The sequence below is a fragment of the Ascaphus truei genome, unplaced genomic scaffold, assembly GCF_040206685.1.
Source record: "Ascaphus truei isolate aAscTru1 unplaced genomic scaffold, aAscTru1.hap1 HAP1_SCAFFOLD_793, whole genome shotgun sequence".
Taxonomy (NCBI): Eukaryota; Metazoa; Chordata; class Amphibia; order Anura; family Ascaphidae; genus Ascaphus; species Ascaphus truei.
The window spans coordinates 79467-95000 of record NW_027457128.1 but is presented as its reverse complement, the minus strand read 5'-3'; the positions used below and the strand labels follow the sequence as shown (position 1 = coordinate 95000).

The window sequence follows — 15534 nt, the reverse complement described above, 5'->3', positions numbered from 1 at the left end:
GCGGGTTTATTTACGCCAGTCTGGACTCTTGAAACCGCGCAACTCAGATGAATTTTTTTGTTTGTTTGTTTAATCCTATTCCCTTGGCCGGCGCTGCAGGGGTTAATTAAGGCATTAATAAGGGGGGCGGGGTTCATGTATCATGTGCAATATATGCAGGTCTTCTCTGCACGGGTTAACCCTTTACAGGCGGTTTTATTACGCGTGTAAAACAGCGGCACTCCGCGATTATATCTTTGTACACAGGCCAGGGATTTGCAGCGAGTGTATTGGTTTTGCTGTATTTGTGACGCGTTCGTGTTTTTTAGACGCCATGTGTCCTTTTTCTGTTTTTTTTTACAATTACAAGTAGAGGCGGTAAATTACAAACCTGTTAAATTCTGCAGAAATGGTGGTTTTATTTTGAGAGTCTTATAAACATTTGCACGGCTTTTATAAAAAAGCTTTTACTTGGAACCGCTCAAAGAAAGAGGCTTTTTATATTTTTTAAATACGATTTTACTAACGTTTCAAGGTTACGTCCTGAAACGCGACAAAACTCAGGCATTCGAATTGGTACAGAGCGTGTTCATACATCTTGTGCAATAAGGCACCTTCCGTGTCGATGAGCAAATACCGCGCCATTTAACTCCGAAAAGAGTTGTTCTTTTATAGAAACCATATTCACCTATATTGTGTGTGTGCCTCTGCATAGGGTTTTCGTTTGATAAGACGAATTATTGTTTGCAATATTCAAAAGCAGTCCCAAAAAAGAAATGTATAAACCCACGTGGAATGTAATTTTTTGTGTACGTATAAATTGCTTTTTGTTCATGTGTAATTAATGCTGCTTAGAACTTGAATGCAAAAGTAAAATGCAATGAACCTCACCTGTGTGTGACTGTTATTGCTCTGTGAAGTTATCCAACATTCAGGAGCCAAACTCTCTTTAGTTGTAGCCTCAAACTGAATTGATTAATACTTACATGGTTGGTTAGTTACAGATGTAACCCTGTCAGGATGAACCCAGCTTATTCACACATTTAATTACCGGGATCATTGATTGAGCAAGCAGAGAGATAAAAATAAATTGCGTTTATTCACCTAATGAACATACACAACTATGTTACACAAAAATACAGTAAAAAGACGCACTTACTTTAGAAACTGGGATTACAAAACTAATCTTTCCTAATTGCAAACACACAGCAAAATATTCCAGGCCACTTTTCATTCCTGTGGCCTCTTGCTGCTAAATTCCAGTCACTTATCCTCTGAGAAATTTAGACGATTTGATCAAGAGGTGGAACTTCTCCAATGGGACTGAATCTCAGGTGAATCACACAAGATGGAACTGATGGACTCATGAAATACTTAGATGGATCTCTTACAACTGATGAATCTTGAGCGGGGTTCAAATCTGTGATGGAGATAAAACTCCTCTTCACCCCCACCCCCTCCTTCTTGATGTTACAGCAGAGAACAACTTCCCTATGGCCTGCACCAGCTTATAATACCACCTGGCCAAACCCCCTTTGCTCAGTGACAGAATATCTGCTTCTGGTCAAAGAATCCCCCCAGTTGCTGGCCAGCTGTTAAACCCCTTAACTTTTGTATACATCCTGGAGGGCATCTCCCCTGGGTCCCTTATAAGCCAGGCCTTCGGTTATGCTTACTTGCCCCCTGGAATGGTGGGTCATAAACTAGCCTCAATCCTGTCACACGTTAGAAAAATACCTTTAAATACTGCAAACCTGCTCAGCTTCATAACCTTAGCGTGAGCACCTTCCTGAACCCCTACTCTAGGCTCAGGATACATGGGCATGTACAGTATGGGGGTACCTCTGCTATACTGGGGAGCCACTTGCTATACTAAGGACTCCGTGTATACCTGCAGATATCTTTTAACCCCTTCATACCCATTTTTTACCTTTTTCTGCTCTGTGCTGAAGCAGGGCGTCCCAGCACCTCTGGAAATGGTAAAACACAAACGGCAATTGTCTCATATTTTGCACACAGTCACAGTAATGCATATACAAGGCCCGGGCCAAAGAGCTGACACTCTAGGACCCAAAAACATGGGTCAGGGGTAACCAAGTGGGCTTGACCTTTATTATAAGCCTGGTTCTCCCATCCCCCACCACAAACTCCTCTTTCCTTTACCTCATGTGGCGAAAATGGGGGTACCCAGCGCACGTTCCACGTGACACCTCAGACTATAGAACCTGTCCCTGAGGTGGGGCTGGGGCCTGTAACTTGGGGTGTAACTGTTACAGTGGGGGGGGGGTACACAGAATGGGAAGCAGGAGTAATTAGACAACAAATCTGTAAGAAATTATAACAAACTCTTTATTACTTTATCTATCACTTTGAGCCGGGATACACACACAGGGATACACACACAGGGATACACACACAGGGAGACACACACAGGGAGACACACACAGGGAGACACACACAGGGATACATACACAGGGCTACCACATAACCACCCAGTATTTCTGCAATCCGACTAAAACAATCACTAGCGCTGCGCCTCTGTCTTTCTATCTCTCACAGTCACTGCATGTTAGTTCCCAGGCCCTGTGATCAGACGGTGTTTGTACAATAACCTTTCGCTGCAGCTCTGGGGTCAAACAGATGCAGCTTCTGCTTCCTACAGTTACTGTGAAACATAACCTGTGTTACAATGCAGGGGGATCTCTTTCCTTCCTCTGGCTGTTACACTGCAGGGGGATCTCTTTCCTTCCTCTGGCTGTTACACTGCAGGGGGATCTCTTTCCTTCCTCTGGCTGTTACACTGCAGGGGGATCTCTTTCCTTCCTCTCGCTGTTACACTGCAGGGGGATCTCTTTCCTTCCTCTCGCTGTTACAATGCAGGGGGATCTCTTTCCTTCCTCTGGCTGTTACACTGCAGGGGGATCTCTTTCCTTCCTCTCGCTGTTACACTGCAGGGGGATCTCTTTCCTTCCTCTGGCTGTTACACTGCAGGGGGATCTCTTTCCTTCCTCTCGCTGTTACAATGCAGGGGGATCTCTTTCCTTCCTCTCGCTGTTACAATGCAGGGGGATCTCTTTCCTTCCTCTCGCTGTTACAATGCAGGGGGATCTCTTCCTTTCCTCTGGCTGTTACACTGCAGGGGGATCTCTTTCCTTCCTCTCGCTGTTACAATGCAGGGGGATCTCTTTCCTTCCTCTGGCTGTTACACTGCAGGGGGATCTCTCTTTCCTTCCTCTGGCTGTTACACTGCAGGGGGATCTCTTTCCTTCCTCTGGCTGTTACACTGCAGGGGGATCTCTTTCCTTCCTCTGGCTGTTACACTGCAGGGGGATCTCTTTCCTTCCTCTGGCTGTTACACTGCAGGGGGATCTCTTTCCTTCCTCTGGCTGTTACACTGCAGGGGGATCTCTTCCTTTCCTCTGGCTGTTACACTGCAGGGGGATCTCTTTATTTCCTCTGGCTGTTACAATGCAGGGGGATCTCTTCCTTTCCTCTGGCTGTTACAATGCAGGGGGATCTCTTCCTTTCCTCTGGCTGTTACACTGCAGGGGGATCTCTTTATTTCCTCTGGCTGTTACACTGCAGGGGGATCTCTTCCTTTCCTCTGGCTGTTACAATGCAGGGGGATCTCTTCCTTTCCTCTGGCTGTTACAATGCAGGGGGATCTCTTCCTTTCCTCTGGCTGTTACACTGCAGGGGGATCTCTTTCCTTCCTCTCGCTGTTACACTGCAGGGGGATCTCTTCCTTTCCTCTGGCTGTTACAATGCAGGGGGATCTCTTTCCTTCCTCTGGCTGTTACACTGCAGGGGGATCTCTTTCCTTCCTCTGGCTGTTACAATGCAGGGGGATCTCTTTCCTTCCTCTGGCTGTTACACTGCAGGGGGATCTCTTTCCTTCCTCTGGCTGTTACACTGCAGGGGGATCTCTCTCTCTTTCCTTCCTCTGGCTGTTACACTGCAGGGGGATCTCCTTCTTTCCTCTGGCTGTTACACTGCAGGGGGATCTCTTCCTTTCCTCTGGCTGTTACACTGCAGGGGGATCTCTTTATTTCCTCTGGCTGTTACAATGCAGGGGGATCTCCTTCTTTCCTCTCGCTGTTACAATGCAGGGGGATCTCCTTCTTTCCTCTGGCTGTTACACTGCAGGGGGATCTCTTCCTTTCCTCTGGCTGTTACAATGCAGGGGGATCTCTTTCTTTCCTCTGGCTGTTACACTGCAGGAGGATCTCTTCCTTTCCTCTGGCTGTTACACTGCAGGGGGATCTCTTTATTTCCTCTGGCTGTTACACTGCAGGGGGATCTCTTTCTTTCCTCTGGCTGTTACACTGCAGGGGGATCTCTTCCTTTCCTCTGGCTGTTACAATGCAGGGGGATCTCTTCCTTTCCTCTGGTTGTTACAATGCAGGGGGATCTCCTTCTATCCTCTGGCTGTTACACTGCAGGGGGATCTCTTCCTTTCCTCTGGCTGTTACAATGCAGGGGGATCTCTTTCTTTCCTCTGGCTGTTACACTGCAGGAGGATCTCTTCCTTTCCTCTGGCTGTTACACTGCAGGGGGATCTCTTTATTTCCTCTGGCTGTTACACTGCAGGGGGATCTCTTTCTTTCCTCTGGCTGTTACACTGCAGGGGGATCTCTTCCTTTCCTCTGGCTGTTACAATGCAGGGGGATCTCTTCCTTTCCTCTGGTTGTTACAATGCAGGGGGATCTCCTTCTATCCTCTGGCTGTTACACTGCAGGGGGATCTCTTCCTTTTCTCTGGCTGTTACAATGCAGGGGTATCTCCTTCTTTCCTCTCGCTGTTACACTGCAGGGGGATCTCTTTCCTTCCTCTGGCTGTTACACTGCAGGGGGATCTCTTTCCTTCCTCTGGCTGTTACACTGCAGGGGGATCTCTTTCCTTCCTCGCTGTTACACTGCAGGGGGATCTCTTTCCTTCCTCTCGCTGTTACAATGCAGGGGGATCTCTTTCCTTCCTCTGGCTGTTACACTGCAGGGGGATCTCTTTCCTTCCTCTCGCTGTTACACTGCAGGGGGATCTCTTTCCTTCCTCTGGCTGTTACACTGCAGGGGGATCTCTTTCCTTCCTCTCGCTGTTACAATGCAGGGGGATCGCTTTCCTTCCTCTCGCTGTTACAATGCAGGGGGATCTCTTTCCTTCCTCTCGCTGTTACAATGCAGGGGGATCTCTTCCTTTCCTCTGGCTGTTACACTGCAGGGGGATCTCTTTCCTTCCTCTCGCTGTTACAATGCAGGGGGATCTCTTTCCTTCCTCTGGCTGTTACACTGCAGGGGGATCTCTCTCTTTCCTTCCTCTGGCTGTTACACTGCAGGGGGATCTCTTTCCTTCCTCTGGCTGTTACACTGCAGGGGGATCTCTTTCCTTCCTCTGGCTGTTACACTGCAGGGGGATCTCTTTCCTTCCTCTGGCTGTTACACTGCAGGGGGATCTCTTTCCTTCCTCTGGCTGTTACACTGCAGGGGGATCTCTTCCTTTCCTCTGGCTGTTACAATGCAGGGGGATCTCTTCCTTTCCTCTGGCTGTTACACTGCAGGGGGATCTCTTCCTTTCCTCTGGCTGTTACACTGCAGGGGGATCTCTTTCCTTCCTCTGGCTGTTACACTGCAGGGGGATCTCTTTCCTTCCTCCGGCTGTTACACTGCAGGGGGATCTCTTTCTCTCCTCTCGCTGTTACACTGCAGGGGGATCTCTTCCTTTCCTCTGGCTGTTACACTGCAGGGGATCTCTTTATTTCCTCTGGCTGTTACAATGCAGGGGGATCTCTTCCTTTCCTCTGGCTGTTACAATGCAGGGGGATCTCTTCCTTTCCTCTGGCTGTTACACTGCAGGGGGATCACTTTATTTCCTCTGGCTGTTACACTGCAGGGGGATCTCTTCCTTTCCTCTGGCTGTTACACTGCAGGGGGATCTCTTCCTTTCCTCTGGCTGTTACAATGCAGGGGGATCTCTTCCTTTCCTCTGGCTGTTACACTGCAGGGGGATCTCTTTCCTTCCTCTCGCTGTTACACTGCAGGGGGATCTCTTCCTTTCCTCTGGCTGTTACAATGCAGGGGGATCTCTTTCCTTCCTCTGGCTGTTACACTGCAGGGGGATCTCTTTCCTTCCTCTGGCTGTTACACTGCAGGGGGATCTCTCTCTTTCCTTCCTCTGGCTGTTACACTGCAGGGGGATCTCTTCCTTTCCTCTGGCTGTTACACTGCAGGGGGATCTCTTTATTTCCTCTGGCTGTTACAATGCAGGGGGATCTCCTTCTTTCCTCTCGCTGTTACAATGCAGGGGGATCTCCTTCTTTCCTCTGGCTGTTACACTGCAGGGGTATCTCCTTCTTTCCTCTCGCTGTTACACTGCAGGGGGATCTCTTCCTTTCCTCTGGCTGTTACACTGCAGGGGGATCTCTTTATTTCCTCTGGCTGTTACACTGCAGGGGGATCTCTTCCTTTCCTCTCGCTGTTACACCGCAGGGGGATCTCTTCCTTTCCTCTGGCTGTTACAATGCAGGGGGATCTCTTCCTTTCCTCTCGCTGTTACACTGCAGGGGGATCTCTTCCTTTCCTCTCGCTGTTACAATGCAGGGGGATCTCTTCCTTTCCTCTGGCTGTTACAATGCAGGGGGATCTCTTCCTTTCCTCTGGTTGTTACAATGCAGGGGGATCTCCTTCTATCCTCTGGCTGTTACACTGCAGGGGGATCTCTTCCTTTTCTCTGGCTGTTACAATGCAGGGGGATCTCCTTCTTTCCTCTCGCTGTTACAATGCAGGGGGATCTCCTTCTTTCCTCTCGCTGTTACAATGCAGGGGGATCTCTTCCTTTCCTCTGGCTGTTACAATGCAGGGGGATCTCCTTCCTTTCCTCTGGCTGTTACAATGCAGGGGGATCTCCTTCTTTCCTCTGGCTGTTACACTGCAGGGGGATCTCTTCCTTTTCTCTGGCTGTTACAATGCAGGGGGATCTCCTTCTTTCCTCTCGCTGTTACAATGCAGGGGGATCTCTTTCTTTCCTCTGGCTGTTACAATGCAGGGGGATCTCTTCCTTTCCTCTCGCTGTTACAATGCAGGGGGATCTCTTTATTTCCTCTGGCTGTTACAATGCAGGGGGATCTCCTTGTTCCCTCTGGCTGTTACAATGCAGGGGGATCTCCTTCTTTCCTCTGGCTGTTACAATGCAGGGGGATCTCCATCTTTCCTCTGGCTGTTACAATGCAGGGGGATTTCTTTCTTTCCACTGGCTGTTAAATCCTGATATTTCTCCACTTAGCTGTTGCAGGGATCCCTGAGGTGTCACTCTACTTTGTACTGGCCAGCAAAATCCACCAGTCTCCTCACTCCATGGATCAGTCAGGCCCTTGCAGAGTGTTCTGCAGCAGCCTCACCATATCAAAACAAACTGCCACACCAGTCCCCTCAGCAATCCCTTTCCAACTGTCACCAACTGTCATTCCACTGGCTAAGCACAGTCACATAGTCCAGTGGAATGTAATTCTTAAAGGTGCCATGTCCTGTGCTGATAGCAGACACGGGGTTACATCCTCCCCCTGCTGAATTGTTGATGTCCCCATCAACCAGGATAAACCAACGATACATTTATCTAATCTAGCAATGGAATCCTCTCCAGGTACATAACATCGTAGGTACAGTAGATCTGACACTCAGACAATTTTGACAGATAGCATTCTTGTTACCCCAGAATGTTCTACATTTCCCAACATCTTCTATTTCCAGCGTCATGGGTACTACCCATTGAACAGTACTAACCATAGGGACCTCAGTCGAAACTCCCGGTAAGTCATAGGTCAGTCTCATGGGGGTCTAGTGTCCCTCTTAGGACATGAGGCTAATGCCGGAGGTATGACGTCTGCTTCCCTTTCCACCTTAGGGGACTCATATGGTATCGGTGACTCAGATATTGCGGGCCCTGCATTAGGGGAAGACTCACAGTCATCTGTCACGGATTCATCAGGACCTATGGGGGTAAATTCCTCTGGGATCCAGTTCAAGAATAACAGTTTTTTCTAAATCCTGAGACCCTACTCAACCGGGTATTTGGGGACCCGATTGAGGGGCAGGCAGTTCTTCCCTGTTCAAAATTTTTGCCACGTGCCCTAACATTCCTTCCCCGGGGAACCCCACCTCTTGTTCGGACTCCTCACCACTGTCTTGCCTACTCTGGCTTACTGGATTTGTACCAGAACCCTGTCCTCTGTTCAATCGATCCCTTCTCCTGGGCCTATGGGGTTCTCTTGGAATGTTTTCTCTCTCGGCAGCGCACTAACTGACCTTTTGGCAAAAGGTGATTTCTATGTAGATTCTTTGTGGGCCCATTTTCCTTTTCAGGCCTCACTCAATAGACAGGGAGTCTAGCTTCTCTACTACGACATAAGGCTCGGTTTTCCAACGATTGGCTATTTTGTGTTTTCCTGGTATCCCCAGATTCCGGATAAGAACTTGTCACGATGACACCAACTTTTATCAACATATTTATATTTCTAGGTACTTGATTGAACAGAACAAGATGCAAAATAAATTGTGATTTATTTCCTTAATAGACAAACACACGACATCTGCAGAATACATTTAAAACAACACTCACTGGGATAAGGGAACTAAATAAATTGTCCTTGGAACGAAACAAATTGTCCTTTGCTTGCCAGTGCAAGAAATGCAGCCTTGGTTTTAAAAGTCCTGTGGTTATGTTGTTGTTAACCCCTTCGCTCCTTGCGTGTACTGACTGATATGTGTGGTTGATTTAAAGTGCTGGTTGTTTAAAGTGTGTGCAGTTAGAACCAGAAGCAGTTTGAACAAGGAAGCAGTTAAACAAGGTATAGTTATTGAAATACAGTTTACTGTTAGTACTTCTAAACTTCATAGTTGCTAGAATGAGCAGGATTGAAAATACCACTTAATGCACATCTTGCCACATGTATGTGCACTTGGAGCAGCTGTTCCAAGGAGCATATCGCTGTGAGAAGTGTGAGCAGGTGGTCTCTTTAGAATCAGAGATTGCTGATCAGAAGAGGCAACTTGCAATATTGAGGGACATTGGCAATCTTGAAAGGGAATTAGAGCTCACTGAGCAGGCCCTTGCTTCAACTAGTGGTGCAGATGGTGGCGCTGTTAGTGAGGAGCAGGTAGGTAGCTTGGTTGCTGTTAGTGAGGAGCAGGTAGGTAGCTGGGTGACAGAAGGGGTAGCAGGGGCAATAGGGAGAGACAGGTCGTTTGACATGTTGAGTGAAGATATTGGGAATATGACAGATTTGACATGTTGAGTGAAGATATTGGGAATGTTGGGGTAGAAATGGCAAGGCTGGGCGAGACTAATTCCTCTAGCCAAGGGAATAGTTCCTCCAGCACAGTGGGGACTCAGGATGCTCAGATACAAAGAAAGATTGTGGTGGTAGGGGACTCCATTATTAGGAAGGTAGATAGGGCAATCTGTTGCCGGGACCGCATGAACCGAACAGTTTGTTGTCTCCCGGGTGCTCGGGTTTGGCACATTGCGGAGCGGGTAAACAGATTGTTGGGGGGGGCTGGGATTGACCCGGCGGTCAATGCCGCCACATTGGCACCAATGACAAAGTTAGAGAAAGATGATAAAAAATGATTACAGGGATGTAGGCCAAAAGCTTAAGGCAAGGACCTCCAAGGTAGTATTTTCTGAAATACTACCAGTGCCATGACTTCCGCAGGGAGACAGTCAGAGATCAGGGAGGTTAATGCATGGCTAAGAAAGTGGTGTAGGAAGGAGGGGTTTGGGTTTTTAGAGCACTGGGACTCCTTTTCTGAGAGGTGCCATCTATATTCTAGGGACGGATTGCACCTCAATGAAGAGGGATCTTCTGTGCTAGGGGGGAGAATGCTAAAAAGGTTGGAGGAGATTTTAAACTAGGGTGGGGGGAGGGGAATGAAACAGATAATGAACTAAATGGAATAGATGAGGATACAAGGGGTTATGGAGGTAGAATGGGGGCAAGTGCAAGTTTGACAAGCAGTGAGATACCCATAGTAAATACAGATAATACTAGAAAACTTCTTAAGACTAAACCAAGTGGGCGCAGAAAGGAAGGAGCAGATAAGATAATAGTACAGGCTAAAAAAAACTGAAATGCATGCTTGCTAATGCAAGAAGCCTGACAGATAAAATGGGGGTGCTTGAATTAATAGCTACAAGGGAGAAGTATGATATCATAGGCATTACTGAAACATGGTGGGATGAAACTCATGACTGGACAGTTAATTTAGAGGGTTATTCTCTTTTTGGGAAGGATCGAACAAATAGAAGGGGAGGTGGAGTATGTTTATATGTTAAACCGGATCTAAAACCTATTATAAGGGATGATGTCTATGAAGGGAATGATGAAAATGTAGAGACTTTGTGGATAGAAATTAGCAGTGGAGGTAAAAGTATAAAGAAAATGTTTGTGGGAATATGCTATAAACCACCAAATATCTGTGAGATTGAGGAAGCTAAAATACTTTTGCACATTTGGGCAACAGTGATCATAACATGGTCTCATTTGAAATAAATTATCAAAAAACAGATTACTTGGGTTCAACAAAGACTTTAAACTTTAGAAAGGCAGATTTTAATAAACTGAGGTCTAATCTAGTAGTAATACACTGGGATGATGTTTTTGCAGGGAAAAATGTAGAAGATAAATGGGCAGTCTTTAAAACATTGTTAGAAAAGCACACTTATCAGTGTATACCCTTGGGTTATAAGTATAAAAGAAATAAGTAAAAACCAATGTGGCTAAATAAACAGGTAGGGGAGGAAATGGACAAGAAGAGGAAGGCGTTTAGATTCTTTAAGTCAGAAGGGACAGAGATATCGTATCAGAATTATAAGGAATGTAACAAAAATTGCAAAAGGGCAATCAAATTAGCAAAAATGGATAATGAAAAAAGGATTGCAATAGAAAGAAAGGTCAACCCTAAAAAAATCTTTAAGTACCTTAATAACAAAAAAATGAGAAAAGAAAATATAGGACCCTTTCAGTGTGAGATGGGTAGGCAGATTATTGGAGATAAGGAAAAAGCAGAGGTATTAAACAAATTCTTTGCTTCTGTGTTTACCAGGGAAGAATCAAGTTCAATAGTAGTGCCGCAGGAGGAAGCCACAACCTCCATATTAATGAACAATTGGTTAACTGAGGAAGAAGTTCATAAGCGACTTGATAAAATTAAAGTAAATAAGGCACCTGGCCCCAATGGCATACATCCAAGAGTTCTCAAGGAGTTAAGCTCAGTAATAGGAAATCCATTATATTTAATATTCAAGGACTCCATTTCCACAGGCTCAGTACCACAAGATTGGCGTAAAGCAGATGTGGTGCCTATATTTAAAAAGCTAGATCACAAGACACTACGGAGCCCTATACCAAGATAACTACCCAGCTCTTTGGAGTCAATAAATTCCAAACCATAAAGGTGAAGTCCAATTGGAAGTCCTCAGATGAACAAAGGAATTGTGCTGACAACTCTCCTCCCAGACCGTGCAAATGGAGAAAGAAAAAGAAAACAGATTATGGTGCAGTATGCCAATTACTGTTGACTAATAAAACAATACCAACTAACAACACATAACGCACAAGACTGACACACCGCTCTGCTCTGCTCTGGTCGGGAAGTTCTTGTTCATTTTAGAAGCTTTTTCTGTGGTTGCGGAGGACATTGGGGAATCGTGTGTGGAGTCACAGCCGGTGGAGCCGTAGGGGCAGAGCAGAGCGGTGTGAGAGGACACTCACATTGGGAGCATCACATCGCGTTGCGTTAGGAGCAGTGAGGGGCGTGACGTCATATCCGCCGGAAAGCCCTGCAATTCGAGTGATTCATCTCCCACCCACATCACGTGGGGACGCCCGTGAGGGAGCTCCGGTCGCCATCTTTGGAGGACATCACCATCCACTCTGTGCAAACTGCCTTTACCCAACCGGGGTCCTGTAAATAGGATTCCAGTTTTACCCCTCTGGATATCCTACCTCCGTTACCCACAATAGTTGTGTTAATAAATAGCTTTTTATCTTACTTTTTAGCCTTGCTAGTGTTGGTGTGTTGTCAGTCTTGTGCGTTATGTGTTGTTAGTTGGTATTGTTTTATTAGTCAACAGTAATTGGCATACTGCACCATAATCTGTTTTCTTTTTCTTTCTCCATTTGCACGGTCTGGGAGGAGAATTGTCAGCACAATTCCTTTGTTCATCTGAGGACTTCCAATTGGACTTCACCTTTATGGTTTGGAATTTATTGACTCTTATTTTTTTGGCGCCGGTTTCTCTTTTTTACATGGTCTCCTACTGACTGTACGGTCAGTCTTCACCTGGCTGCCAGTTGTTTGTTATATGCACTAATCAAGTTTGCCTTTATTATCTATTAGCGCTGTTTTACACCATCTTTTTCTGTACCCAGCTCTTTGGGAAACAATTAAGAAAGACTTGGAACAGTGGGAAGGTTACCAGATTTCATGGATTGGGAGAATGACATCCGTTAAAATGAACATACTCCCTAGACTATTATACCACTTTCAGACACTCCCGGTCCATGTACCTGGCACTGAACTAAAAAACATACAAAACAGAATGTTCAAATTCATCTGGCAGGGTAAAAGGCCCAGAGTCGCAAGATCGGTCCTGTTGGCATCAAGAGGAAGGGGGGGTATGGCCGTCCCAGACATCCATAAATACTACATAGCAGCACAATTGAAACAAGCTGTCATGTGGAACACCGACCCGGCCAAATGTTGCTGGATCGAAATAGAGTCTAAGTATGCCAGAAAGCCTTCTCTGCAGGCCTGCCTTTGGAGCCTAGACAGGGGAGATAGACAAGCACATCACCTAAAATTACAAGCATCAATACTTACCTGGGAAGTATGGTCAAAACACAAGACCAGATTTGGCCTGTGTTCAGCCACAGCTCACGCCCCTATCTAACAATCCCAATTTCCCCCCGGGATGCAGATCTAAGCTGAACAATTAAAATCAAAGGGGATCGGGACGATCGCGGATCTTCTAAGCCTAGATAAGCTTCTGAGCTACCAAGAAGTACGAGCCAAATATAACATCAGAGAACTGGACACATTTAAATATTTACAAATCCGACACTTTGCCCAAAAGATATGTCCAGCCCCAGAATTCCCCTCTCTTACCAAATTCGAGCAACTCTGCAAAGCAAACACCTACCAAAAGGGACTAATATCCGATATATACGCTGTCCTTGAAAATTTGACGGTCCCCAAGACCACGATTATATGCTCAAATGGGCGGCAGACTTGAATATTACAATAGAAAGAGAGATTTGGGATGAAATTTGGCTGGCAGCCTCAGGAACTTCTCTATGCACTACAACAAAGGAGAACATTATAAAATTCTCTATCACTGGTACCTCACCCCAGTGCGGTTAAGCCAGATCTACCCCCTGGCGTCGGACCTATGCTGGAGAGGCTGCGGACATAGAGGGGACATGGCCCACATCTGGAGGACCTGTCCGGAAATTGTAAAATACTGGACTAAGGTCCACAATTTGATAAAAGAGGTCACAGACCTAGAATTGCCTATAGAACCACTGACCTTCCTACTTGCAAGGCCAATACCCGGAATCGGCCGTCCAACTAGGAAATTAATCTCCCATATCCTCACCGCGGCCAGATGTGAGATAGCGGCATCCTGGAAGAGACAAACTACCCCATCCAAAACATCCATCAAAAAAAGGGTCAGTGAAGTGATGCTAATGGAGAAGCTTACGGCAATGCTCAGACAAAAGCTCTTTGCATTTTATAACATTTGGGAGCCCTGGATACTCCTCACGAGATGAAGGACCCTCGTAGACACCTCCCTAGTGACCAAACCCAACTCCCAAAGTTTTTGTGCCCGCCCCTCGACAGGGACGAACTCAGAAATGTGGCCCCCAGGTTGTGAACACCCCCCCTTCCCCCCTCCACCCTCCTCCCTCCTCACGCCCCTACCCCCCTGTCCTCACTCTCCGAGGACTTCCTCTTCAACGACAACCAAGGTTGTCTTTCTTTTCTCCCCAAAAAGTTATAAATGTTTACATGTTAGGCTGTGAAATGTAATTGATAACCATCTGTTGTATCACTGCCTAATAAAAAAAATATTTAAAAAAAAAAAAAAAGCTAGATCACAACCGGGAAATTACAGACCTGTAAGCCTGACTTCAATAGTAGGGAAACTACTTGAAGGTTTAATATGGGATAATATTCAAAAATACCTAAAGGAAAACAAAATTATTAGTAATAGACAGCATGGATTTATGAAGGATAGATCTTGCCAAACTAACCTTATTTGTTTCTTTGAGGGTTTAAGTAGGAATTTAGACCAGGGTAATACAGTTGATGTGGTCTACTTAGATTTTGCAAAGGCTTTTGATACGGTTTCACACAAGAGGTTGGTGAGCAAAATAAAGCAAATTGGACTCAGTAATAATATATGCACCTGGATTGAAAACTGGTTAAAGGACAGACAACAGAGGGTTGTCATAAATGGAACTTTTTCAGGTTGGGCTAAAGTCGTGAGTGGAGTACCTCGGGGATCGGTACTGGGGCCCCTGCTTTTTAACTTGTTTATTAATGACCTTGAGGTTGGGATCGAGAACAAAGTCTCCATCTTTGCTGATGATACTAAATTGTAGTATGGGTGAAGTTCCAGGGGAGCGTCGTCGAATGCCCAAAAAAGAAAAAACAGTGGATAGTGTGATATTGTAAACCAATGTGAATAAAAATATATATAAGAGCTTCCAAATTCCTACTCACAAACGCAGCAAGAAAATGAGCATATGTGCCAGATTGAAACTGTACTGCAGCCCAGTCTGGAGGTGTGGTATATATCAGCAATCTCCGAGAAAGCAGAAAACAACCATCGTGTAGATAAAATAACAGATTTATCCAATATAAAATGACAAATGGAGGCTTACGGCAGTCGAAGGGATAACAGCATGTGTACAAAAGGGTCTTTGCTACGGCGCAGCTCTTCTCGCCCGGTCTCACTGCAAAACAGCTTCCGCGTGCGTCACTTCCGGAACGTGCCGTCACCGCTCGCCGGAACCCCAGACAGCAAAGATTCCCCTGCTCCTCTCCTTCTCCAAGATGGCTGAGAAAGCCCGACTCTACGCGTTTCGACGTAATGACGTCTTCATCAGGAGTGGCTAATGGGTACTCACAGCTCAGTATATATACCCAACACCGAGCTGATCTACTGCCGGGATCACAAGCCTAGGTTTGGATCACGCATGCGCAGAAGCCTGCATGTGCTTAGATTGGTAGAGTGTTTTCATACGCACCAATTGATATAATTTAAATCACTGTTTGAGGTGGAGTAGAGCGCCATCTAGCGTTCTTTTACATTGTCAGATGCTAAATTGTGTAAGGTAATAGAATCAGAGCAGGATGTAATTTCTCTTCAGAAGGACTTGGAGAGACTGGAAACGTGGGCAGGTAAATGGCAGATGAGGTTTAATACAGAAAAATGTAAGGTTATGCATTTGGGATGCAAGAATAAAAAGGCGACTTACAAATTAAATGGAGATATATT

General features: G+C 46.0%; 1 long non-coding RNA gene across 1 annotated transcript in view; it reads left to right on the top strand.

Moving 5' to 3' along the window:
* Nucleotides 1-869, top strand: part of LOC142486229 (uncharacterized) — a 28371-nt gene extending 27502 nt beyond the window's left edge. Inside the window, exon 2 of the long non-coding RNA XR_012798872.1 lies at nucleotides 1-869. This exon is cut by the window's left edge and continues 2294 nt beyond it. This is a non-coding gene — a long non-coding RNA (uncharacterized LOC142486229).
* Nucleotides 870-15534: the final 14665 nt, after the last annotated feature.